This window comes from Pocillopora damicornis, chromosome 1, assembly GCF_964200805.1.
Source record: "Pocillopora damicornis chromosome 1, jaPocDami1.2, whole genome shotgun sequence".
NCBI lineage: Eukaryota > Metazoa > Cnidaria > Anthozoa > Scleractinia > Pocilloporidae > Pocillopora > Pocillopora damicornis.
Window position 1 is genome coordinate 19,208,012 of NC_142670.1, and position 22,629 is coordinate 19,230,640.

General features: G+C 36.3%; 4 long non-coding RNA genes across 7 annotated transcripts; 2 read left to right on the forward strand and 2 right to left on the reverse strand.

Annotated features, from left to right (window-relative positions):
* Window positions 1–4,925: 4,925 nt before the first annotated feature.
* LOC149052534 (uncharacterized) lies at window positions 4,926–10,932 on the reverse strand. 2 transcript variants are annotated; one of them, XR_016186274.1, is made up of 3 exons: window positions 10,778–10,932; window positions 10,313–10,521; window positions 4,926–6,212 (listed from the first exon to the last, which is right to left on the reverse strand). It is a non-coding gene; the product is annotated as an uncharacterized LOC149052534 (long non-coding RNA). The 2 variants fall into 2 exon arrangements; XR_016186273.1 differs by having other exon boundaries at window positions 7,536–10,521; window positions 10,778–10,931.
* A 35-nt stretch (window positions 10,933–10,967) lies between these two features.
* Window positions 10,968–11,802, forward strand: LOC113670540 (uncharacterized). The gene is made up of 2 exons (XR_003446168.2): window positions 10,968–11,207; window positions 11,335–11,802. It is a non-coding gene; the product is annotated as an uncharacterized LOC113670540 (long non-coding RNA).
* Window positions 11,510–18,554, reverse strand: LOC149052535 (uncharacterized). Of its 3 annotated transcripts, XR_016186306.1 has the most exons (4): window positions 18,238–18,554; window positions 17,243–17,356; window positions 17,000–17,038; window positions 11,510–13,889 (listed from the first exon to the last, which is right to left on the reverse strand). It is a non-coding gene; the product is annotated as an uncharacterized LOC149052535 (long non-coding RNA). The 3 variants fall into 3 exon arrangements; XR_016186307.1 differs by lacking the exon at window positions 17,000–17,038; XR_016186304.1 differs by having other exon boundaries at window positions 17,000–17,356.
* On the forward strand, window positions 18,518–21,017 carry LOC149052536 (uncharacterized). The gene is made up of 2 exons (XR_016186309.1): window positions 18,518–18,772; window positions 20,758–21,017. It is a non-coding gene; the product is annotated as an uncharacterized LOC149052536 (long non-coding RNA).
* The last annotated feature ends 1,612 nt before the right edge of the window (window positions 21,018–22,629 follow it).

Sequence of the window (22,629 nt, forward strand, 5' to 3'; positions counted from 1 at the left end):
TGCTTTTGGCACAAACAGTTGGCATTTATTTTTTCATGTTCTTCCAATGACGTGACAGAAATCAATTTTATTTTTTTACATCGTTTCAAGAAAAATTAGTTCTTGCTCCTCCCTCTTTTGAAAAAATTTCTTCATGACTCTTTGAAACACCTCTTATTATAAAGTTCATCGCACCACCGCATTAACATTTAAAAAAAGCTCTTTAAACATTACACTTTAATAAGAAAACATTATAGGGTCAAATATTACTCGAGATTGCTTATATCGCGGACTTGGGTATATTTCGACGGTTTGTCATTTAAAAGGCAATTATAGAAAAAATTTGAAGCAAATTAAGGTAAGTTCTTTTATCATTACGACTTGAGTTTGCACAAAATTTGATTTATTAAGGGCAATGTTCTTTGTCATATACATTCATCCTCAACCATAACCTCCGAAAGCAAAGACAAAAAAAATGACTAATGACATTTTTCATCCCAAAAGAACCGTAAAAAATTATTTCATACTCTTTGGAGGTGAGAAGATCAGTCTTCCTTAAACTTTGAATTCCACACGGTCTTAATTTTATTTTCAAATACCGAGGTGGTTGTGAGGTACGTTAATCTGTGTATCCTGGGATTTCGTCATGCGAATCGTTTCATGGAAACTGCAAGAGGACGTATATTTTTATCGAAAAACGCCAGCTTCTTCACATTTTAAAACTTTCCAAAAGAAACTTGCTGATACTTCCATTCTCTTCGAAAGAATTTCCTGAAACATTGACATTTTAAAGTAGGCACAACAAGGAAGACAAATATTATCCACTTGTCATGACCGAGAGAATGCATAATTTCATACAGCTAAAAATTACCTAAAAGTGTTTACCTTTAGTGTTTTTCTTTTATCTTTTATTAAAGAGAAAACAAATGAAAATATTACAGCCTGGAGGAAAGCCGTTAGTTTTGTGTGAAGTATCATGCTGGTTAACGCCGTAACTAAATTTCATTATGTAAATGGAAAAAAAGCAGACGTCTTAGAAAACTTTAACGTCTCAAGCATAAAAACGGCCAATGTTATCATTCTAATTCAATTGAGCTCTTGATAAAAACAATCTAAAACTTGTTTTAGAGCGTTATTTCTCAATAGCTTGACAAATGAATGATTCAGTATCACAAATGAATAATTCAGAGTCCTGAAAAAAAAGTGCATAAACATGGTGAATTTAGCAAGCTCTTCCCTCGACTTTAGTCAAGCACAGAACTTTTCAAAATGAGTTCAAGTCCTTTGATAAACCCCTTATCAGCTACTTCTATATTTCTGGGTAATTGACGAACTGCGATAAACGCAGGACAGCATAAATACGCCGGGAAGGAAGTTTTTTTGTGTTTCTCACTGTTTCATTTACAATTCTAGCATAAGCATAACTTATCGACAAGTTTCTAGCAACTTGATATAGAGAGGTTTTCGATTTGCCACAATGAGTGTTTATCAATATGTCATATTTGCTTACCGAAACTCTTTCACTAGCAATGAACTTGGATGCTGAGAATTGCATGCGCTTTTAATAAAATCATCAATGATTCATGACTGGAAAGAAATTGAGGCTGAGTCACGATTCTTGCAGCTTATGTTTCGCGTCAATATTGCCTAAATTTTGACATGAATAAATGGTTTTCAATTATATTTGACGCAAACTCAGGTTATTTTCGTTCTATATCCTGCCTGAGGACTCATTCTACTGCTTCATGAAGGTTAGTAAAAAGGGGACGTCTGTTTTTGCTTGGGTTCCCCCACCTGCCTCGAAACGAAATTATTTTTGGCTTCATTTACAAAGCGGGGTTTCAAGGCCAATCGAATGAGATTTGTTCAATTAAGAAAGTAAACATCGTAAAACCTGGAAGTTGTGAGGGAAAATCAAACACGAATACTACAAGCTCATACGGTAAGCAAACGTGTCAGAGGTAGCGAAAACTATGAAGAGATGATGTCTGAAGAAATATGAGGTTTATTGCATCTAAGTTGAACATTGCTGAGTCGAAACTACTAGTTATATGATATTTGATATTATCATAAACATTTTGGGATAACCGGCGAGACCAAATTTGCTTGACCAACTTGTCACATACGTAAGACGAGAACGCTGTTTACACCCTGCCACCGTTTGGTCTTTCAGATCATAACGTGGTCATCGTCCGCACTAAAAAGAGGCCATTCCGCGCTGGGCCTAGCAGAAAGTTAATTTCGAGGCGTGACACACGTGCTAGTAGGAAAGCCGAACTGGGACGGTTCTTTTCAGCCGTTGATTGGTCCATTTTGGATTCTGCCCCTAATAGAGACAACTGTGTGACATCATCACCGCAGGTCTGGACGCTATCATGCCCGCAGTGAAATCTAAGGTTCATCTTAATGACCCTCCGTGGACTACTCCTGAATTTAAGACTCTAATCGCCAAGCGTCAGCAAGCTTTTATGTCAGGGGATTTAGCCAGCTTCCGTCACCTTCGAAATACTGTTAACCGGGAGCGGAAAGCTCTTCTTGGGAGGTTTTTTGCTTCTAAAGTTAAACATCTAAAGAACACCAAGTCCTCCCAATGGTGGGGGGAGGTCAAGCGTATCGCTTGGATGACCCCTGCATCAGGTTCTGACAATCTGCGTTCGCTACTCCACGTTGAGGGACTGGATTACCATCTTCCAGACCGTGATGTCGCAAATGCCATCAATTCTGCCTTTCTGGACCAAATGAAGTCTTTCTCGCCACTCGATGCTATTCCACCCTTCGAAGCGAACTCGGCGGTGGTAACCATTTCTGAGGTCGATGTTTTGACCGCAATCAGAAAGTTGAACCCCCGCAAGGCTGCGGGTCCTGATGGGATACCTAGTTGGGTGTTTAGGGAATATGCTGACTTTATAGCTCAGCCAGTGACTTCCATCCTTAATTGTAGCTTTGCTGAGCAACAACTTCCCCCATCTTGGAAGCTGGCGGATGTGGTACCCATTCCTAAACAGAAACCTGTCGAAGTCATCAACAAGCACTTACGACCCATTTCCCTCACACCAATAATTTCCAAATTAGCCGAAGACTTCGTGGTGTCTGCGTTCATCGGTCCGGCTGTGTTGAAAATTATCGATCCCGACCAGTTTGAAGCCTTACCGAAATCCGTAGAACGTCCTGTTCTGGAATACTGCGCACAAATATTCCATCATGCGTTACCTGCGTATCGTAGTGATGACATTGAAAGGGTCCAAAGACGCGCATTATCGATCCATCATTTCACCAGAACTGTCATACCATGACTCTTAAGACAGGCACGGTTTAGCTTCGCTCTATGACAGACGCATGAAATTATGTACGGATCTGTTTTTGTCTTTCTCAAATCCATCTCACAAATTATATAATTTGCAGCCAGATAGGGTTTTTCAGCTCACAATACTAGACACCGGCGCGTTTTTAACATGCCGCGCTTTCGCACTGACCGTTTCAAATTTTCATTTATCCCGGCTATGTGCGTGTGTGCTAACCTAGATTTTTAGCTATTCCACCGCTGTATATTAGCTATATTAGTTATATTAGTAATTTTATTTAGGTCTTAGCATTTTTGTAATAGGTAGTCTTATATAGTCTTATATAATCAATGATTGTGAAAAGCACGCAATTCAGCCTATGGCTGCAATGTATTTTATTTGATAATAAACTATCTATCTATCTCTATCTATCATTTCTCGGTTCATCCAGTGAAGAAAACCTGAGGCACCGACGCGCTGAACGCTACTAATTCTCGTAGGGCAGGTAACCTCGTTGCTTTGAAAACGAGAATCCTTTGAGTTTTTTGATTCAGAATTTTTTTAGTTGTATTTGAAGTTGATAGTATATATTTTTGTATAATTTCTTTAAAAATGCTTCGAAATAAGACAGGATTGTCCATTGTCGGGCGATCACAGCAAAGATATTTCCCCAGGCAGAAAGTTTCAAATACGGAAAAAAAACAAGCTCTCATTGTTCCATGGTATTCCAAGAAGGCAAAAGAGCAGAAGGATCTTGAAAAGTTTTAATAAATAAAAAAACAAGATTTTCGATGGAGTACAGACTTCACTGTCCGTTTACATACTCAAGTTTCCTCATAAATATTCATTCAACGTAACGTTCGATTCCTCATGGCGCTAGGTCGTGGCAGCTTAGGCGTTTTCTCTAAAGCGATGTCAAAAACAGTTCTCACCTAAGTCTGATAGATCTTTCGTTTCCAGTACCATTCGAGCAGGCCTTCATTCTTCGCGCTTGCGCACAAGCATGCGGTCTTTAGCAACGCCAGTCAACGAAGGGTCAGGAACAGGTCTAGCGGCTGACCTCTGGCAAACCTCTCCCCGATTGGTTTCAAATCTCACGGGGAAGGAGAAAACGCGGCTGTTGTAGCGCTACTAATAAGATCCGCCTCTTACGCTATTCACAAGCACTTTAACTGATTTATTTTGGGACAGTTGGATAGTTTTTGGACAATCACAACTAGTTGGTATCGTTAAGTAAAAAAATTTTCAGAAATATAATCAATGTTTAAATTTTCCATGTGACGGTTACACATATTCAGTTACTTTTAGGGAAGAGAGGTTGTGTTGATAAAGAGACAGACAGACAGAGAAAAAAGGGCTTGTTTATAGCTTATTCAAAGATGGCAAGGGTTTTTCGAAATTTTACTGTATTCAAATCTGACTGATTCCGTCAGCGTTGTCTTGGGACCGGGTTGCTGCCTGGATATATTCTCTATACAATCCAAAGCCTCGCAATAATTGAAGTGTAGAGGGGGTAGGGTGGGGGAGTGAGTCTCATCTATTCAACCGGGAAGTTTAAGCCTAATAGGGATTAGAACTTAATGCGATTGGCTCACGGCATTTTCCAAGATGTAATCTCCAGAGCATGCATGTTTAAACATTCGAAAAAACTTATCAGACATAACCTTATGGTGTTCTAGGAATTGTTTGATTCCTAATTGTATTTTACGATTCAATATGGCCACATTGGAGTATTTCTTGTTGAAATGATGCTCGGTTGGTTAATTGAACGATGAAATACGATACAATAAAGGAAGTAATTGTTTTTTCCAAAGTTTCTTTAGGCTCCTACCCGAGATGCCTGCCGAGTACAATACAAAATAATACAAACTTTATTGACACTCCCTAAGAGGGCTTTTCAGTGACAATTAATAATTACAATAATAAAAATGTTTAACCTATAAATCTAAAAATAATTACGAAAATTACAACTAAGAAACTTTAAGAAGGTACGATAAAATGGGTAAGATAAAAACTAAGAAACTTTAAAAAAGGACAATAAAAAAAAAAAATATATATATATATATATGATATGATTAAAAACTTAGACCGAGGAGAAAGAAAAGCAGCAAATAATTTGGCCCTAAGTTTACGCTTAAAATTAGAAGAAGAATTACAAAGTTTAAGATCATTAACTAAACTGTTCCACAGGCTGACAGTGCGATAATAAAAAGTTCTTTGTCCAGATTTAGTTTTGTATAATGGTATGTGGAACAGTTGGAAGCTTCTGGTCGTGCGACCGCTAACATTACCGCGCGTTAGAAACTTCGAAGAGAGGTAAGTAGGAGCGGATCCAGTCATACATTTAAAAGCAAGCACGGCGTCACGGAAGTATAGCTGAGATTTAATAGGTAGCCAATGCAGTTCTTTCAAAAGTGGAGTAACGTGGTCAAATTTTCTGGATCCACAAATAAACCGGGCTGCAAAGTTCTGGATCGCTTGGAGCTTGAGGAGGTTAGTGTCAGCAGCATTGGACCAGACGGAGGAACAATAAAACAACTTACTAAATACTAAAATGTTAATTATAGTAATTAAAGTCGATCTGTCAAATACGTGCTTAACACGATTAATCTGGGCCAAACTTGAGAAACAGGTGGAAACAGTTTTAACAATGTGCTCGTGGAAATTTAGGTTCGAATCAAAAATCACACCTAGGTCTTTAAGAGGGAGAGACGGATGTCGGGGAGGTTTAGTAGCCTTTGTCGACTTCCGTAAACAATGAGTTTGGTTTTATCAGGATTCAAAAGAAGACGATTATTGAAGCACCAGTTTCGAATATGTAAAAGATCGGCGTTTAATCGGTGACAGATTTAGCCCAGTCGTGGACTGGAAAAGAAATGTAAAACGAGTCTTGTGGAGAGATCAAAGCCAGCGAACAAGGGATGGCGGTCAGCGGTAGATATTGGCTGAAACCTAAGGAGACAAAAATTAAATCCAAGAGCTTTCTAGTAACTAAATTATTATTATTAAAATTGGATGGGCAAGTCAGATATGTCTGTGATGACAGCTTATCAAATGATCACAATGTAATAAAGGTGTGAAAGTGTCACCAGAGATCAGCTGCATATCAGCTGTTAAAGCACTATGGCAGTGTGATCTGCTGTAATAATTGTGTTAGACCCAAGGAGCTCTATTCAAAGGGATGTTCAGAGTGTAACCTGAAAAGAGATGTCTAGAACTCAACAAACATAGATATTTTTATTCTTTTGCCAGCCCTTTAAGAATTAGAGGTGAAATATATACAGCAGTAATTGTGTTTGCTACAGCACTATGCTGCAGAAAGTAACCTAATCTGTTCAAGAATTGTCTTCTGCCGAGTCGAAATTTTGGCATTGGGCAGTCTCTGTTGCCCTTCGTGTGATTACTCAAAATAAAAGTACATAAAAAATTCAAAGCAATAAATTAAAACTACTATTGGGACTGTGGAGTTCTCTAACCTCATAGTGTGCATTTTGTTTCTATTTTTCATTTGTCATTTTTAAACCAAAACCAAGACCAAGGTCTAGCTGTTAAACCTTAGTAATATTAGATTAATTAAGGCTCAATCAAAATTATACATTGTGCTGTCCATGACAAGAAAAAGATTACCACGTTCAAATTTGTCCCAGCTGGTCTCCTTTAACAGATACCTACATTAAATCATGGTGCAGTCTTTTCACTCCCAGGATCAGAGAGCTAACTGATCACTCAACTGACAACCCAACTTGTTCTTTTGATGCTTGAGATTGTTTTAATGCTCAACCAAAAATCATTGTCAAGTTGTCTTTTTAAAGCCATGTTTAACTATTGTCAATATCAAGAAGCTCAAACAGAGCAAGCATTGTTTGTTTCTTTAGACTGGAACAACCCTCAAGACTTTGGAGAATCAGAACTACTAGTGTACAAAACTTTGGAGCCTGACAGAGCCTGAGTACCACCTGATTACTGTTCTTAGAGCCAGAGACTTTCTGACAGCAGATGAAAGGTAACACATCAATCTTACCTTTTTTCATTTCTTTCAATAAAATAAAACAAGTGCTGTGGGAGGTAAAGCCTTAATTTTAAGGAGAGTTACTTCCAAGATTATTTCATTTAAGTTGATTGTCATATTTCCAACAATCTGGCGATGAAAAGACTGCCTTACACCTCAAGAGATAGTTGGCATAAAAGTGTTATGAATTGTTCATGATAAGGATTGATTTATTTTCTTTCATTTGTGAGTAAGACATAGCAGGATAAAACAATAGAGCAGTGTACCTTTGTGCAGGAAGCCTCCCCTCATTAATCCTTTGGCCCCTAAGAGTGACCAGCATCTAATCTCTCCTTACTACAATGATCACTCCTGAGTCAAACATGAAAGTCATGAGAATAGAACAGATGATCACCAACTAGAGCAGCTCTTGACTGTTAAGCAAATTCTCCTTGTCAGCCTCTTTAGAAATGTATGGAGAACAGTATGGAGAATATGCATACTGATATTAAGGTGTAAAGACTTACATGTAACTAGCGTTTACTAATCCTTGCCAAATAAAACAAAGTTAAGTAAGTTACCTTTGTGAATATTGTGAACATTATGAAACAACTTTGATATCTTTCCTTTCCCAGCTTGGAAGAAAACAGACAAATTTCTATTTTTTACACTCAATGACTGTGAATGTCAGACTAAAAGTTATGGATATCAGAAAAGGTCAAGGAATGTTATGTTACACTTTCTAAAAAGAAAGCATATTGATACAAGACATAATAATAGCAAGGGGATCAATTTGTGTTGTTATTTGGCCTCCATTGTTGGATAGTTATGTAATAAAATTGAAATAAACAATTGTGAAATTATGGCATTTTTTCTTTCGGAGGTCAAGAGAATAAGAAACGCCCAGTGAGGATATCTTTTTAACATTTATCAATTTACTTTGCAACAAATAATTCTTGAAAGATTAATTCAAGTCTTAAAACTTCCATTTCAAATGAATACTTACACATACTCTTGAATAATCTTTGACAAGGCACTTAACGACTTACTTAGAATTACTTTATTAAGATTTTTGTATCCACAGGTTACTAAAAAACTTGTTTACACAATAAAAGTGGGAACATTTCAATTTATTCTCAAATATGGTCTACATTTAAACCAAGAAGGCAAGTGCTAGTTTTACAACAGAATGTTAACTTACTTAAACCAGAACTGTAAAACTTGATTAAGATTTAAACGTTTGTAAAATTACATATGCAAAATAAATAATATACTATTCAATAAATAATTACTCTGCAACCACAAGACAAAAATATAATTTACATGATCAGTTTAGAAAAAATGTTTTTCACAACACATCTGTTCCTTGATCTTTCAATAAAATACCTTTTTTTAAACACTGACAACTACACGAGTTTCCTGTTGATATTGCAGATGGCGAAGATTTGCATGTACCCTAAAGACCACCTCCTTCAACTGGAGATTTGGTTAAGTGCCAACTGGAAAATTATATATTCTTTTCTTCCATAATGCTATGATTCCACGAAATGTCATGCATCTGTAAACAATTACCAGTAAGTCTATCCTCTCTTTAAGACATTGGAAAAGTGACACCACAGCCTCCTTTAAACACAATTTCACCGTTAAGCTCTGTGCAGTGAAGTTGTGTTAGGTTGGCACACTGTTTTCCTTTACCACTAATTTAAAAAGAATACCTTTTCTTCAAATTGACAACTATTAGATGATGTTTACTGTTTATACAAAACATGAAGAAGATCTACCTGAAGGACCACCCTACACAGGCAGTGATTTGGGTAAATGTCAACTGTAAAGTAATATTTTCTTTTCTTCTATCATGCTATGATTCCACAAAATGTTGCACCTGTAAACAATGAATAGTCTCTCCCCTCTGTACCAAGTTGCAAAAGTGACACCATACCTTCCTGAAGTACAATTTTCCTGTTAAATTCTTAGCAATACAAAATGATATTTTCCCTTGGCCATTTCCAATAAAGCAGATGTTCATAATTTTGCAATGTTACCATCACTTGGTTCAGTGTTGTCACTTCAACAAAATGTTTTCTTACTAATTCAATAAGAGAATTTGTGCAGTATTTTTAATAAACTTGTTCTAACTAAGGATTCTTTTCTCATAAAATAGAGTGGGACAAGAAAAATAATAAAAAAAGAAGGGGTGGAAGAAATGAAATAGTAAAGTAAAGTAAGTTGTAACCTAACAACAGCTGACATTACAACAAACTTGGCTAACATTTGCTTTAAATGTGATTTTTCACAATATTAAGAAAATCTTAAATTTGTCATGCTCATGCAAACTAAATGACATTTTAGAAACAATATGGGGCCCAAGAAATATTTTTCAATTTGTAACAAATAGACATTATAACATAGAAAGTATACACAAATTCCTTCTATTGCATCAAAATTTAAATAAATAAATGGGAGAGCACAGTGAGCTTATGAGTTTTTTAATCAAAGCAAAAAGTGGATGTTCAAGCACTTTCCATGGTATGATGTTTTCATTTAAGACATACTGAGTGTGTTTCTTACTGTCCAACAGAGATTGGTTAGTTAACAACTGTGAAATATTACATTGGTTGTTTAATTAGAGCCACAAATGACAGCATAGTGGCAGTGGCCAGGGCAGTGAACATGGTGGCCATGCCTACTACATCACCATAACTTTGAACTAAAAATATGAAAATGAAATCAACTGTCTCTCATTCATTTTATAAAATTAATGTCATTCTAACAGATGAGTTCAGCTATAACTGCAAATAATAACTTCTTACCAAGCCTGAGGGCCACGCAAGAGAACATTTTCCTGAGGCCCTTCCAAAAATAACTGATGGCCAATATTCCTCAGTAGAACTTGAGCAAGCAAAGTTAGCAAGTGATTCATTATATTGCACTTGGACTGAACCCTTTTAATTCTAAGTTTGATACCTTTCAAAACAAAAATACATGGGTTAGGATCGTTTCAGTGGATACGGTCTGCATGGAAAAGTACAGACCAAGTAAGAACCAAATCAGTGCTGGTGTTTACCTTAAGACTACCTTGCCATAATAGTAATGCGAATTAAAGTTAATCTTCCTAACTGTGGTGGACATTCCACCACATAGGCTGATTTATGCATCGGTGCCACTGACTTGTTGGGTAGCGTTTGTATTACATTGTACTACCCAACAGCACCCATCAAACCAGCTATCTCAGTTTCCACAATAACTTTGTTCCTTATTGAATTGTTGGAAGCCCTAGAGAGAGAAAACATGGAACGATTACGAAAAGACAGTTCCAAGAATTGACATACAAATTAGTGTCGAAGGAAATTCATTTAAATAAGAATTTTGCCATTCGTTAACAGTCTTTATCAATAAGCGTCAGTAACAATAAAAAAAAACAAACAAACAAAGAAAGGAGAGGCGAGAAAGGCTGACTTACCAAAGCAACGACAGGGATAATTTTCATACAACTCCTCGCTGACCAAGCTGCGAACTTCTTTGTACTTACCTCTACTGAATGAGTTAAAGTCGGTCGTAAAGACTTGCAAGAAAAACTCCACCCTACGAAAGGCTAGCTCAAGATCTCCAATACAAAATAGAACTTTCACGGCTACTGGTAGGAGAAGTACAAAACGTTTACGTTTCACATGGAAAAAATTGAATCATGAACTTAGAGCTTTACGATCGTTATGGCATTCTGGGAAAGCTACACGAAAGCTCTGATTGGAGCAATAAAGAGGTGTGACGGAGGTGTGTCTATAACCATGGTTACGAAATTGAAATTTCCAATATGGCAGAATACTGCAGGAGAGAAAATAGTTACTCGTGTATTCGCTTCGCCTGCAACTGATGGTAAACATAAAATGCGGATACATTGCAAGAGTATCACATGGATAAACAGCTCTATCTCTGAAACGAAATTCATTGGCACCACAACGGTAAGTTAATGAAGTATTCACAATTCTTTACCAAGTATTAACCCATCTAAACCAGGTGGCAAAATTGGAGACCTACTTCTCTTCCAAGTTTCTTAAAGCAAAGGAATATTGACATGTGTTGTTTTAGGAAAAATTGAAGTCATCCCATGACAGTCAAGCTGTGAATGGTGTATACATGTATCCTAATACACAGAGCAAGATTGAAAACTAAGGGCAAGGAGTTAGTTGAGATTAGCGATATATGCGACGAATTTTCCAGTTGCAGTCAATATCAATATCTGCTGGAACAACACAATTCAAACTTTATTGAGGTTAAAATATAAAAAAAACTTTATTTTAGGAAATCGATCAAAAGTTACACAGTTTATTGATCATGAATGAGAGTTAACAAAATAAGTACATTGGTTCTAAAACCCTTCATATATAGTGATAGCCTAAAACTTACTGAAATACAATGCGGTTGCTGTCGCATATGTAATCAGAAATTACACTGTAATAAAATGATTAAGAGATTGCTAATGCAGGACTTGCTTTATGAAATGCCTGATACCAAAACCCAAAAAACACCCTGGGATAAAAATATTCCCCAACCAAATGCAGCAGCACAAACTCTGGGGGTCAGAGGAGTAAATTACTGACTGAAATTGTGATCAGTACATTTTCAAAGATTTAGTATTGAGCTAAATACAGTACAACCATTGATTCTTGCATAAAAATCCTTTACAACAACCGCACAATAATTACTGCTCCAATACATATATGTTATCGCTAACTGTAACCAATAAATCTAAACAGACTTTGTAAAAACATATTTTGTTAACTTCCATTTTAACAATGTTGTTGTCTCAAAGTAACACTGATAAGAAGATCTCAAGTATTTCAAACCACTCGATAATTCAATAACGTTTATATCTGATGTATTGGTTTACTAATGCCTGACTAACAGATAATGATATTATCATTTTTAATGGGAGAAGAGAGGGGAAGGGGGGCAACCATAAGAAAGCTTGAACGTATCTATGGATTGTTTTTTAAGTAAATTTCATTATGGATATTACAGTAATAACATGCATTAAATTAAATTATTAAAGCTGACTTTCCGTGCTCATATAGAGTGACAGATGATGGGAAACTAAATGGAATCAATGTTGTTAAATTGAAGAAATTTACAAAGTTTCAGTGCAAAATACAGATTTCATTACAATCCATCATTACCTGAAACTACTTCAAAAATTATGTAAGATGAAAGTGGTGAGTTGTTAATGTCAGCCAAACTTTTGAAACAATCTTCCCTTCAAACAGGTATCACTAGGATTTGGAAATATAAAATGATTATAGGCATGCCCACATTTGTTCATAAAAATTACCCTTTACAAAAACATTTACTACTACACTAAAACAATCACAATTAATAGTGTCTTAAAATTTTTTTCTTAACGTACTAGTTAATGTTATTGTAGGATCATCATTTGACACTGATCCATTACCTAGAGGAGGAATTTGGATTCAGCAAGATAAGCAAATGGAATAATTTAGGAAAGAACAATGCAGCACTAAATTTTAGTCTTTGAGGAATTGTTATCAGACTGTAAAAATGTATTAAACTTAACAATCTCATAATTTTTTCTTACTTTTTTCATTACTCAAATACATTTTCATGCATACAGAATGAATGTTTTTGGACACTGCACCACTACTTCCACTACCAGTGTATGCCATACTAATAATGCATAATCATCTGATATCTTGGTTTTTTTTCTTCTTTCAAGTAGACAGTTAACACTTAATGCAGCTAGTATACCATGGATATATCAAATCCTTCTTTTTTTTTCATTCCTAATGCACTAAGTGGTTAGAATCCATTCCAAAGTGTCTTGTTGCATCTTTACTTAAGTTTGTACATTTGAGCATATACCTGCCAGTATTGCCAACACCATGCTTCATTTTTGGTAAATCATTGTCTTTGGCTGAAGGAGTTTTATTCACAGACAGGAGCAGATTCTGTGATATAAAAGAATTTTTGACAAATGTTGATTTAAACCTGATCGAGCAGCCATAAAATTGCAACATCCAATCCATCCAAGCCTGATATATAACATTAAGTCAACACCAACCCTAAGGTCACTCATGTAGTCTCATTTCAGAATGAATCTTGTAAACTTAACTCTATCCTGACATGAATCCCAGGTTCCAGAACTGACCAAACAAACAAAGGATTTTCTCAATCCTTATTAAATTTTAGATAGAGAACAATGACCGATTCTTTGTTGTGTTCTGTTTAGGTTTGAGTTTTCCTGGTGTCATGGCCATATCTTGTAAAAACATAAACATCCAAAGCCAATCTTAAAAAATCTGACATCTGAAGAATTATAAAAGCTACATGTATGATGAGGAGAATGTCATTGTTCACACTGCACACAAGCAATTTAAAAAATATGTCACTGCCAGTCTCAAACTGGATAAAAATTCTTATCTCAACACCAGGAGAGAAGCACTGGAAGGCAAAACTTGGTTTAATCTTAGTATTTCCCTCTTGATTGCTGTGATCTGTTCCCTTCCATGTAATAAAGTTCAATGTCTCAACACTTTTAAACTTGATGATTCTAAACTGGTTAACTTTTAATTTGTTTGTGGCTATTAATGTTCCTGTTGTTTTCATTGATTTGTAATTGAAATAAGACACTGCAAGAGAAAATGTTCTTAGTAAACAGCCATCTAATGGTAAAAATCTACATTCCAATCATATTTGCATGTCCTTGCAACATCCATGACAATAACAACAACAACAACAACAACAGCATTTATTTAAACACGATAAAAAATTCAGCAAAAGCTGATGTGGTCGTGTACGGACAATAAAACTAAATTCCTAACTAAATCCAATAAAACTAAATTCCTAACTAATTATAAGAAGACTAATGTAAGATTTCTACATATTTTCAACAATAAAAATTCTACATAGTACATCATTATAACATACGTGGCTTAAAAATACACTTGAGTGACTTTTTAAAAGCGTCAACGTCTTGAATTGATCTCATTTGATTTTCCAGAGCGTTCCACCGAGTAATTGACTTGTATGAGCATGATTTCTTGACCATATCGGTCTTAGGTCTAGGTAACTTAAATGTCATTTTCCTCCTGAAGTCGTAGCTACTTACATACTTTTCAAAGTGACGGCTCATAGGACGTGGCAAAAGATTATAATAAGCCTGATGCGCTAAGATTAGTAATCGTTTCTCATACATAATCTCTAAGGTATTCCATTTTACTGTGGCAAGAACCTCCTTGCTTGGAGTACACCAATCCAAGTTAAATATTATTTTCGCCGCTCTAACATGTATAGATTCTAAGCTTGAGAAAAATACTCGACCACAAGAGCCCCAAACTAACATACCATATGTCACAGACGGCAGAATAACCTTAAAATAGAAATCAATTCTTGCCTGTATAGGAAGGAAATACAAGGATTTAAGTAAATTCAACTTCTGCGTATATGACTTAGCTAATTCCGATACATGATGATCCCATTTAAGAGCATTATCTATCTGAACACCTAGGCATCTTGCAGAAACAACCTCCCCGACAACATAATCACCCATCTTAATAGCTTGTTTTGGCCCAGTAAATTTTCCGCGTCCACCAAGCAATATATATTCCGTCTTGGTGGGATGTGGAGTGAGACAGTTCTCGCAACACCATGTATATAGCCTTGCTAGTACTTCATTCAACTTGGAGGCCACCAGATCATAGGTCGGAGCTGAGACATAGACGGTGGTATCGTCTGCGTACATGTGAAGCTGTGGGTCACCATCTATTCCCTCAGTGATATTGGGCAGATCATTACAGAAGATGGAAAACAGGGTAGGGCCCAGCACCGACCCTTGAGGTACACCAAAAGTAACTGGCATAGCTTGAGATTGACACCCATTAATCGTCGTTACTTGCGTTCTTCCAGAGAGGTAATCTCTTATCCAACACCACAAGTCCCCAGCTACACCAAGACTTTGAAGTTTTCGGAGCAGAATGGAGTGGGGAATTGCGTCAAACGCCTTACGAAAGTCTACAAAAACCACGCCTACAACATGTTTCTTGTCGATCGCTTGTCTCCAGTCATCCGTTATTTTCACTAACAACAGCTCGGTGGAATGACCTTTTTTATACGCCCACTGGTGAGGGTTCCCAAGTCCTTGTTCAGTGACATGCGTGGTAATAGTTGACGCCACCATAGACTCCATCAGTTTTCCTGGTACACTTAATAGCGAGATAGGCCTGTAATTTTGCTTAACGGTTTCATCGTCACTTTTATAGAGAGCTGAGATGTTTGCAGCCTTCCAAGTAGCCGGTACACTGTTGCAGGTGGCGCTTATTTGAAAAACAGACAATAAAGATGGAATAATTGAGTCACCGGCAAACTTTAAAAGTTTTGGAGCAACTCTGTCGTGCCCAGAGGCTTTATCGGCTCTCAACTTAGCCATCGAACTAACAATAACCTCCTGCGATAAATTTATGTTCATAACACAAGGCGCGACGGTAGATACATGAACGTTACTTTGTGTCGAGTTGGTATTCGGCAATTCGTTGGCCAGTTTTTCGCCTATAGTTGAGAAATGTTCATTAAGTATGTTCGCTTTGTCCAGATCGGAGGTGACAACTTTTCCATCCGCATTCCTGATCCCTAATATCGGGGTAATCGATTTGCCGTTTGTCGCATTTTTTACCAGTCTCCAGTAGGATTTACAATCCTTCACTTCATTGAACAGTTCCAAATAGTATCTGCTCTTAGAAAGCCTCACTTCCCGTGTCACTCTATTCCGCAACTCCGAATACTCAGCCCACAGGTCTGGATCACCCAGACGTTGTGCCATTTTAAGCATTTTGAAACGTTTATTCATCAAGTGCCGTATTTGCGGTGTTATCCAAGGTACCGAGACGCTCCTAATTTTAACTTCCCTGTAAGGCGCATGCACCTGACAGATATCTTTGAATATGCGTAACCACGCCCAATAGCAATCGTCTGGATCGTTAAACACTGAACATACTGACCACGGGGCACTCTCGATATCCTTCACAAAAGTAGCTTGATCAAATCTTTTGAAGGTGCGGGCCCTGACTATCTTTGGAGGCGGCCTTTTTATTTTGGACCATATTGTAGCAAGAACCAGCTTATGATCTGAGAAAATCATGAAAATTAAAATTAATTTTAGACTATGTTATTGAACTCCACAATCACAAGAGGAATACCTGAAAGAAAACTTACCTTACGCATTAGTTTTTATGTTAATACTGTGGACTTTGAAGGGAATTATGGATTACAATAATAGTTGTTATTATATAGGTCAGGTGGCAGATCGTATTATGTATTAATATCTAAACACCTAGAAGTCATATATATGTTACAAGCTTTAGATCTGTTCATCTCCTAAATAACTTATTACATTATTTAAACATGTGGTTAAAAAGAATTGAGCTACCACATTCCTTTCTGTATGATGATGATATTATTAAGGCTTTCAATATTCAATGTTCCTTTTTGTAAATATTATTAAGACTGCAATGTGTGTCGATCAAAAAAAACCATCACCAAAAAAACCCACTATAGGTATCCATTTGAAGCATTGTTACCATGACTGAAACATAGGAATCTTAATAGTTTATAGATGTCAACCTTAGGAAATCATAAAACTAAAGATATCTGATGTGTTTTGCATCAAATCAATATTTCACTTCAGATATACCATTTTAAAACTTTCCTGAGCTAATTTGCACAAAGTTATGAGCATGACACTTACAAGCAGATACCCTAGTGTTTTACATATTTCAGCACCAATCTGGAAACGAAGAGACAAGAATCAACATCAGTTCATATAACATTTATATAATATTTTGTATCAATGAAATGTGTGATATTTTTAATGACAAGATCTATGCACTCTGTAGTTGTGTATTTAACTTTGTCAACCCAAAACAAACAGAGCATTCATTATATGGATATCACATACATGTACATTGCATTCTATTACAGTACTACTCACCAAAGCCGTGTGAAGCAAACATGTGAGGCAGTGTGTCCATTAAACAAGTACCTCCAAAAATGTACTTTCAGATCATTTCAATATACATACTGCACATCAAAACTGTTGTTAGCACTGGAATTTTTTTAAAGGAAAATGTGTCAGTGACATCTACATATATATTATATATGTGTGTATGTCTAAACAATCAAATTGTTGTATTAAAGGCATCAACAACATAAAAAACAATACAATGTATGGAAATATGGGGTCATACAGAATTTACTTTCAATTGAGGAAAAATTCATGTCTTAAGTATTGTTCAGTGTGGCACCCTTGCATTCATGCTCATTTAGAGTAATATTCTAACTAACTATAATTAAACCATAAATTACAATCAAACTTTCCTTGAAATACTGTGAATTTTCTTGATACATCATATTGTTTGAAATGCAAATGACACAGATGATAAGTCATGAAATCGAGATTACCCATTCCATAATATTTAATCTGTGTGGTTTGTGTGACTGATGGAGTCTTTGTCACATCTCAAAAGATGGATCAGTCCATGATTTGGAGAAGGTGATATAAAAGGGAATATCAATTGATTCCTGTGATTCCAAAAATATCAATTTAAAGGCTTTTGAGAAATAAAAATGAATAGTTTTCATCCTGTTTGTTCATATAGTACCTTGTGATGAGGACATGTTAACTTTTGGCAATAAGTATGAATATTTTTATATTGACTTTTTTCCTTGTTCCTGCAGACATGCTTAAGAATAAAGTTTGTACTGAAATTTATTCCTCGTTGAGTTGCTTAAATCAAAATCATATTCAAAAAACAAATTTCAGAAAGCAAACGATACTCCAATGCTTCTTTAAAACTGGTCAAACCATTATCAACCAAGTGATTTTTACTGAACAGCAGTCAGTTACCATTCAAGGAGAAGAAGTGTCCAGAAAATCACTCTTTACTTTGCACCAACAAAAATTTAATACAAAGATAGAATACTCACTACAGTTTCAGCCTACTAAGCACTTCCTATAAACCACATCAAATCCTCGCCCTAAAATATTGCGTGACGTCATCGAGCTCAACTTTGACGGGGAAACAAACATGGCTGCTGTTAAGAACCGTATCGTATCAAGCCAGAACTAGCCCGCAGAGCGAGTGCTCACTCGTTTTTTTAACGAAAATTACAGCCGCCATCTTGATTTGTATGGCAACGGAAGGCTGGGGAGAGAGTAAAATTTGTACCAGGGGGGCGGGTGACAGTCAAAAATAAGGAGTGGGGTGGGGCTTGGAGAACTACTTTGACTCCAAATCAAACATGGCCTGTCGGAATAGTTTAACGTTAGCTCGCGTTAGCAAAACGCCTGCACTGCAGGCTTAGCCACAACATGTTCCCGAGGAGAAAAAGGTGTCCAAGGACGATAGTGATGCGTCTGAAAGAGTTAGAAGTTTGAAATGATCGACTGCGTTCGTAGTGAACTCAAAGAAACTGCAAGAGAGTGCCTCTGATGTCTCGAACAGCCCGAATCGGAAAACAGGTTTACGGAATTTATTTGATGAACTCTGTTCTTTTCCGCCCTTTCAATATGCATGCAAATAGGTATCAGCTCCGAATTTACGTGATTAAGACTAGATCTGAAGATCCCCGCGGTTGGGAATCGAGCCTTACCAGAATCTGACATGTGTTATAATTCTCTCTTGTCATACCCGTTTTTTTTTTCAAAAAGCGAGCTTTCTAACAACGTGTTGTAAATAAACCTTGAAAGTGGTACAGTTTTCAGCCTCCAATATTCCAAACCAAGCTTTAGAATCATCGACTGTTTCGACACTATTAAATATTACGCTTTAATTATTACCTCACGTGCGAAAATAGTGTTGTGTTGTTTTGCAGATCACGAAGAGTCTTTAATCGTTAGCTTAAATCGGGCTGTTTTGTTAACAGCACCTATACGCTTAGAAATGTATAATTATATTTGCACTGATATTTATCTAACAATCACGAATGCACAAGGCATCCTAAGAAAGAAAGAGAGGGTTATACATCTCAGCTTTGTGATCTGTATTCCATAATGTGCAGCAGTATCATTTTACTTAAACATGTACTCTCAAACCAACTCTTACACTCTCAAATGAGTCAGCTTTAATCAGAATTAATCAGGTTCATCCTTTTATCAGTGGGTACTCAGTGTCCTACAGTGAGAGAGAGATGGGGTTTAACTTTTCATTGTCAAATTGTTAGTGTCCTTTTTTGTTATTTTCCCTCAAATTTTAATAAACAGTCATCAACAAACCAAAACAAGATAAATGAGACTACAGTAAGTCACTAAGAGACAGGACTTTTATACTTTTTCTTCTTAAATTCAAATACCACCTACCTGAAATAATCTAACGATAGTCATTATACCAAAACAAAGTGTTTTATTCCTGATTGGTCTATTTTGAATGAATTGAAAAATAACTTGTTAAGTGCAACACAGGATTTCCATGCTACACATTGGCTTGAAATTAAAGCTTTTAAAGATAACAAAACAGCACTAAACGTTTCAGCAGTTAAAAGATAACATAAAAATTCAATGGGTCCGTTACCCTCTGCATTGAAATTGGTGATCAAATCAAACAATACAATTGTCCTATTTCATTTTCCAACTGGTTGAAACTGTTTTGAGAAATGTGCACCAGGAATGTACAAAGAGCAGTATTTGTATGAAGTTTTGTTTAGAACATATCATACATAAAAACATATCAAACGGCTCTTACATTTCATAATTTATGGTTACTCATTATATGTTTTGAAAGTTTTCCAAACAGCACTCCAATGACTAGTTTATCAACTAAAGCTTTCTAAACATCACTCATGCCTTTGAATTAAGAGATGTACTTGAGCTCATGGGATTTCCCTCACAAAAACATCTGTGATTTAATTAGATTTGTAGAATTGAGCAATAGAAAAAAGGAATGAATTTCATCATATTTGGAAGATGATGCTCATGGAACGGTTATGCTGTCATGCTGTTATATACATTTTCGATCTGCTCCACTGTGCTCACATGTGCTAGTTCCTGCAAGAACACACCAACAGCTAAGGAAATCGCACAAGAACAATGCTATCATAGAATCCCTAATCTATATTCCCTATTGTCTGTTCTTAACCTTTACACTTTAACATAATTATATATGCATATTCTCCATACTTTTCTCTGTGTTCTGACAAAGAGAATTTGCTCAGCAATCAAGAGCTTTTTTTTTGTTAATAATCATTTCCCCTTATTCACATGACCTTCATGTTTAATTAAGGGATGATATTGTAAGGTGAAATTAGTTCCAAGTTACTATTTGGGGTTTGAGTAGTAGAGTGAGTTAATGTTCAAATGATAGAAAACCTAGTGTGCCTGGCCTTTTTTTTACTTGCTAACAAGGTGTTAGTAAAATAGGGATTCTTATCATTAAAAAAATATATCATACTTTTTCAATTTTTTATCTCTCTAAAGTTTTCTTCTTATTTGATGATTTATATTTGTTGCAGGCAAAGAGAATTTAAGTACAGAGACTTGAAAAAGGAGAACTGCACCTATTGCAGCAAAGTTCAGAGACAGAAGTTGTCATGGGGGACCCACTCCCTTTTTGTCTGGGATACTTAAAAAGAATGTATTGGGAGTCTCTGTGCTCGATTTGAATTAGACAATTTTATAGCTTTTTTAATTTGTTTTTATTTTTTAGTTACTTGGAAAAACTAACATCATTGTAGAATTGATGAATTAAAAGCAAATTATGATCAATGTGAAATATGTGACAATTACTCATACTTAGTATAAAGCTTATTCTAAAAGGGTGACCATTTTACAATTCTACTTTTAGTCACCCCAGATATGCAGGTAATGTCATTTCCTTTGTACATTTCCAGTTTTCAAAAAGTGAGATATTATTTTAAAACTGAAGTAGAAGGCAATGTGTTGGGTAGTTCAGAACCCATGAACATGTTCAACCCCAGAAATATCAGGCACTGAAAAGATTACTGGGTATAATGATCATGAAAAAGTCAAGTTTCATCCATTGGTGGCTTGTTTTCAAACTTTTAAATTCTGATCATGACACTTGGTTGTCATCTGAAATCCAATAGCTTTAATGTTTGTGTCTCAGTGTTTCTGTCCTCTGTTGCTGAGATGTCAAAGTGGCAGTTCCACTGTGTGATGCTGATAATGATTTGTTTGTTATCGTGGCTCTCTTTGCTGAGCTTTTGGAAAGAGCATGTTATTAATTAAAAATACCCATGGCTCATATCACCTCAGTTGGTTCTTGTAACAAAAAGGAGTACAAAACCCCACTTACACTCCAACACACCGCAGGAAGCTCAGGCTTGTACAATAAGAGTCTGTCTGTAAATATATAAATACTGTAAACTGCTGCTCATAGGTGCCCTCGCCCCCCTGATAAAAGCCCATCTTTAGCTTTTCTTGTTTTCTTGTTTTTGTAAAATCAAAGTAGGAAAAGCCCTGGTGCTGTGACTGGGACATGGAAATTTCATTGATAGAAGAGCAAAGATGAACTTCAAGAGAAAAGTTTGAACTTAAGTTTTTTTTATGTACCAGTTTTGTTTTTGACTTGCTAGTATTAATTCTGTTCCCAATGTATTGAAATAAATTTGAGTTATTATGACTTTTTAAAGCTGAATTAAAAGCGAGTAAATGGTAAACGTATCTTAATCAGCACACTATAGCCTTTTCTTTTCCAGTTTTGCGACCCCTCTGGTATAAGCCCTTCTGTTTATAAGCCCTCCTAAAACCCCTTACGAAGTGTATAACCCATGAGCTTACAGTATGTTAGGCTTGTGGAACTTTAAGGATTTGCATCAGAAGGGATGGTTGTATTCTCAACTCAAAAGTTTGACTCTGTTCTGATTAAAAACAAAGTTAACACCCTCTTCTTTCGAATTTTCGAGGCTGCTTTGAAGCCAATTAGCTTGCTGTTTAGAGAGGTAAGAGAGGGAATAAAAACTAGTTATACAACCGTAAAGCAGCCCAAAAGAAACTCACAAGATTTAACTGAACAAACAACATAGAGACAAGTGAAGCCTGTTTTTATTCAAAACTATTTCAAATTTCTAGGTTAAAAATGCAACCGGTTCATTCTCGGACAAATCCCCACATTTCGCTCGTCGGCTAAATCGAGGAGGCTCACTGTGCGAACTTGGACTACCTGTGGACCGGTTAGTCACGCATTCAGCGTGCAACTTTAAAACAAGAAAAGGGTAGGATTCCCTTAAATGCTTCATTTATTTTAATGGGTAGGGAGAATGGGGGAGGGGGGGGGGAGGGGCTGATGTTAGCCTTAATTCTTGTCACGCACTTGTTAGATGGAAATATGCAAAAGAGGGATCAGGAAATCGTGACCATGGACT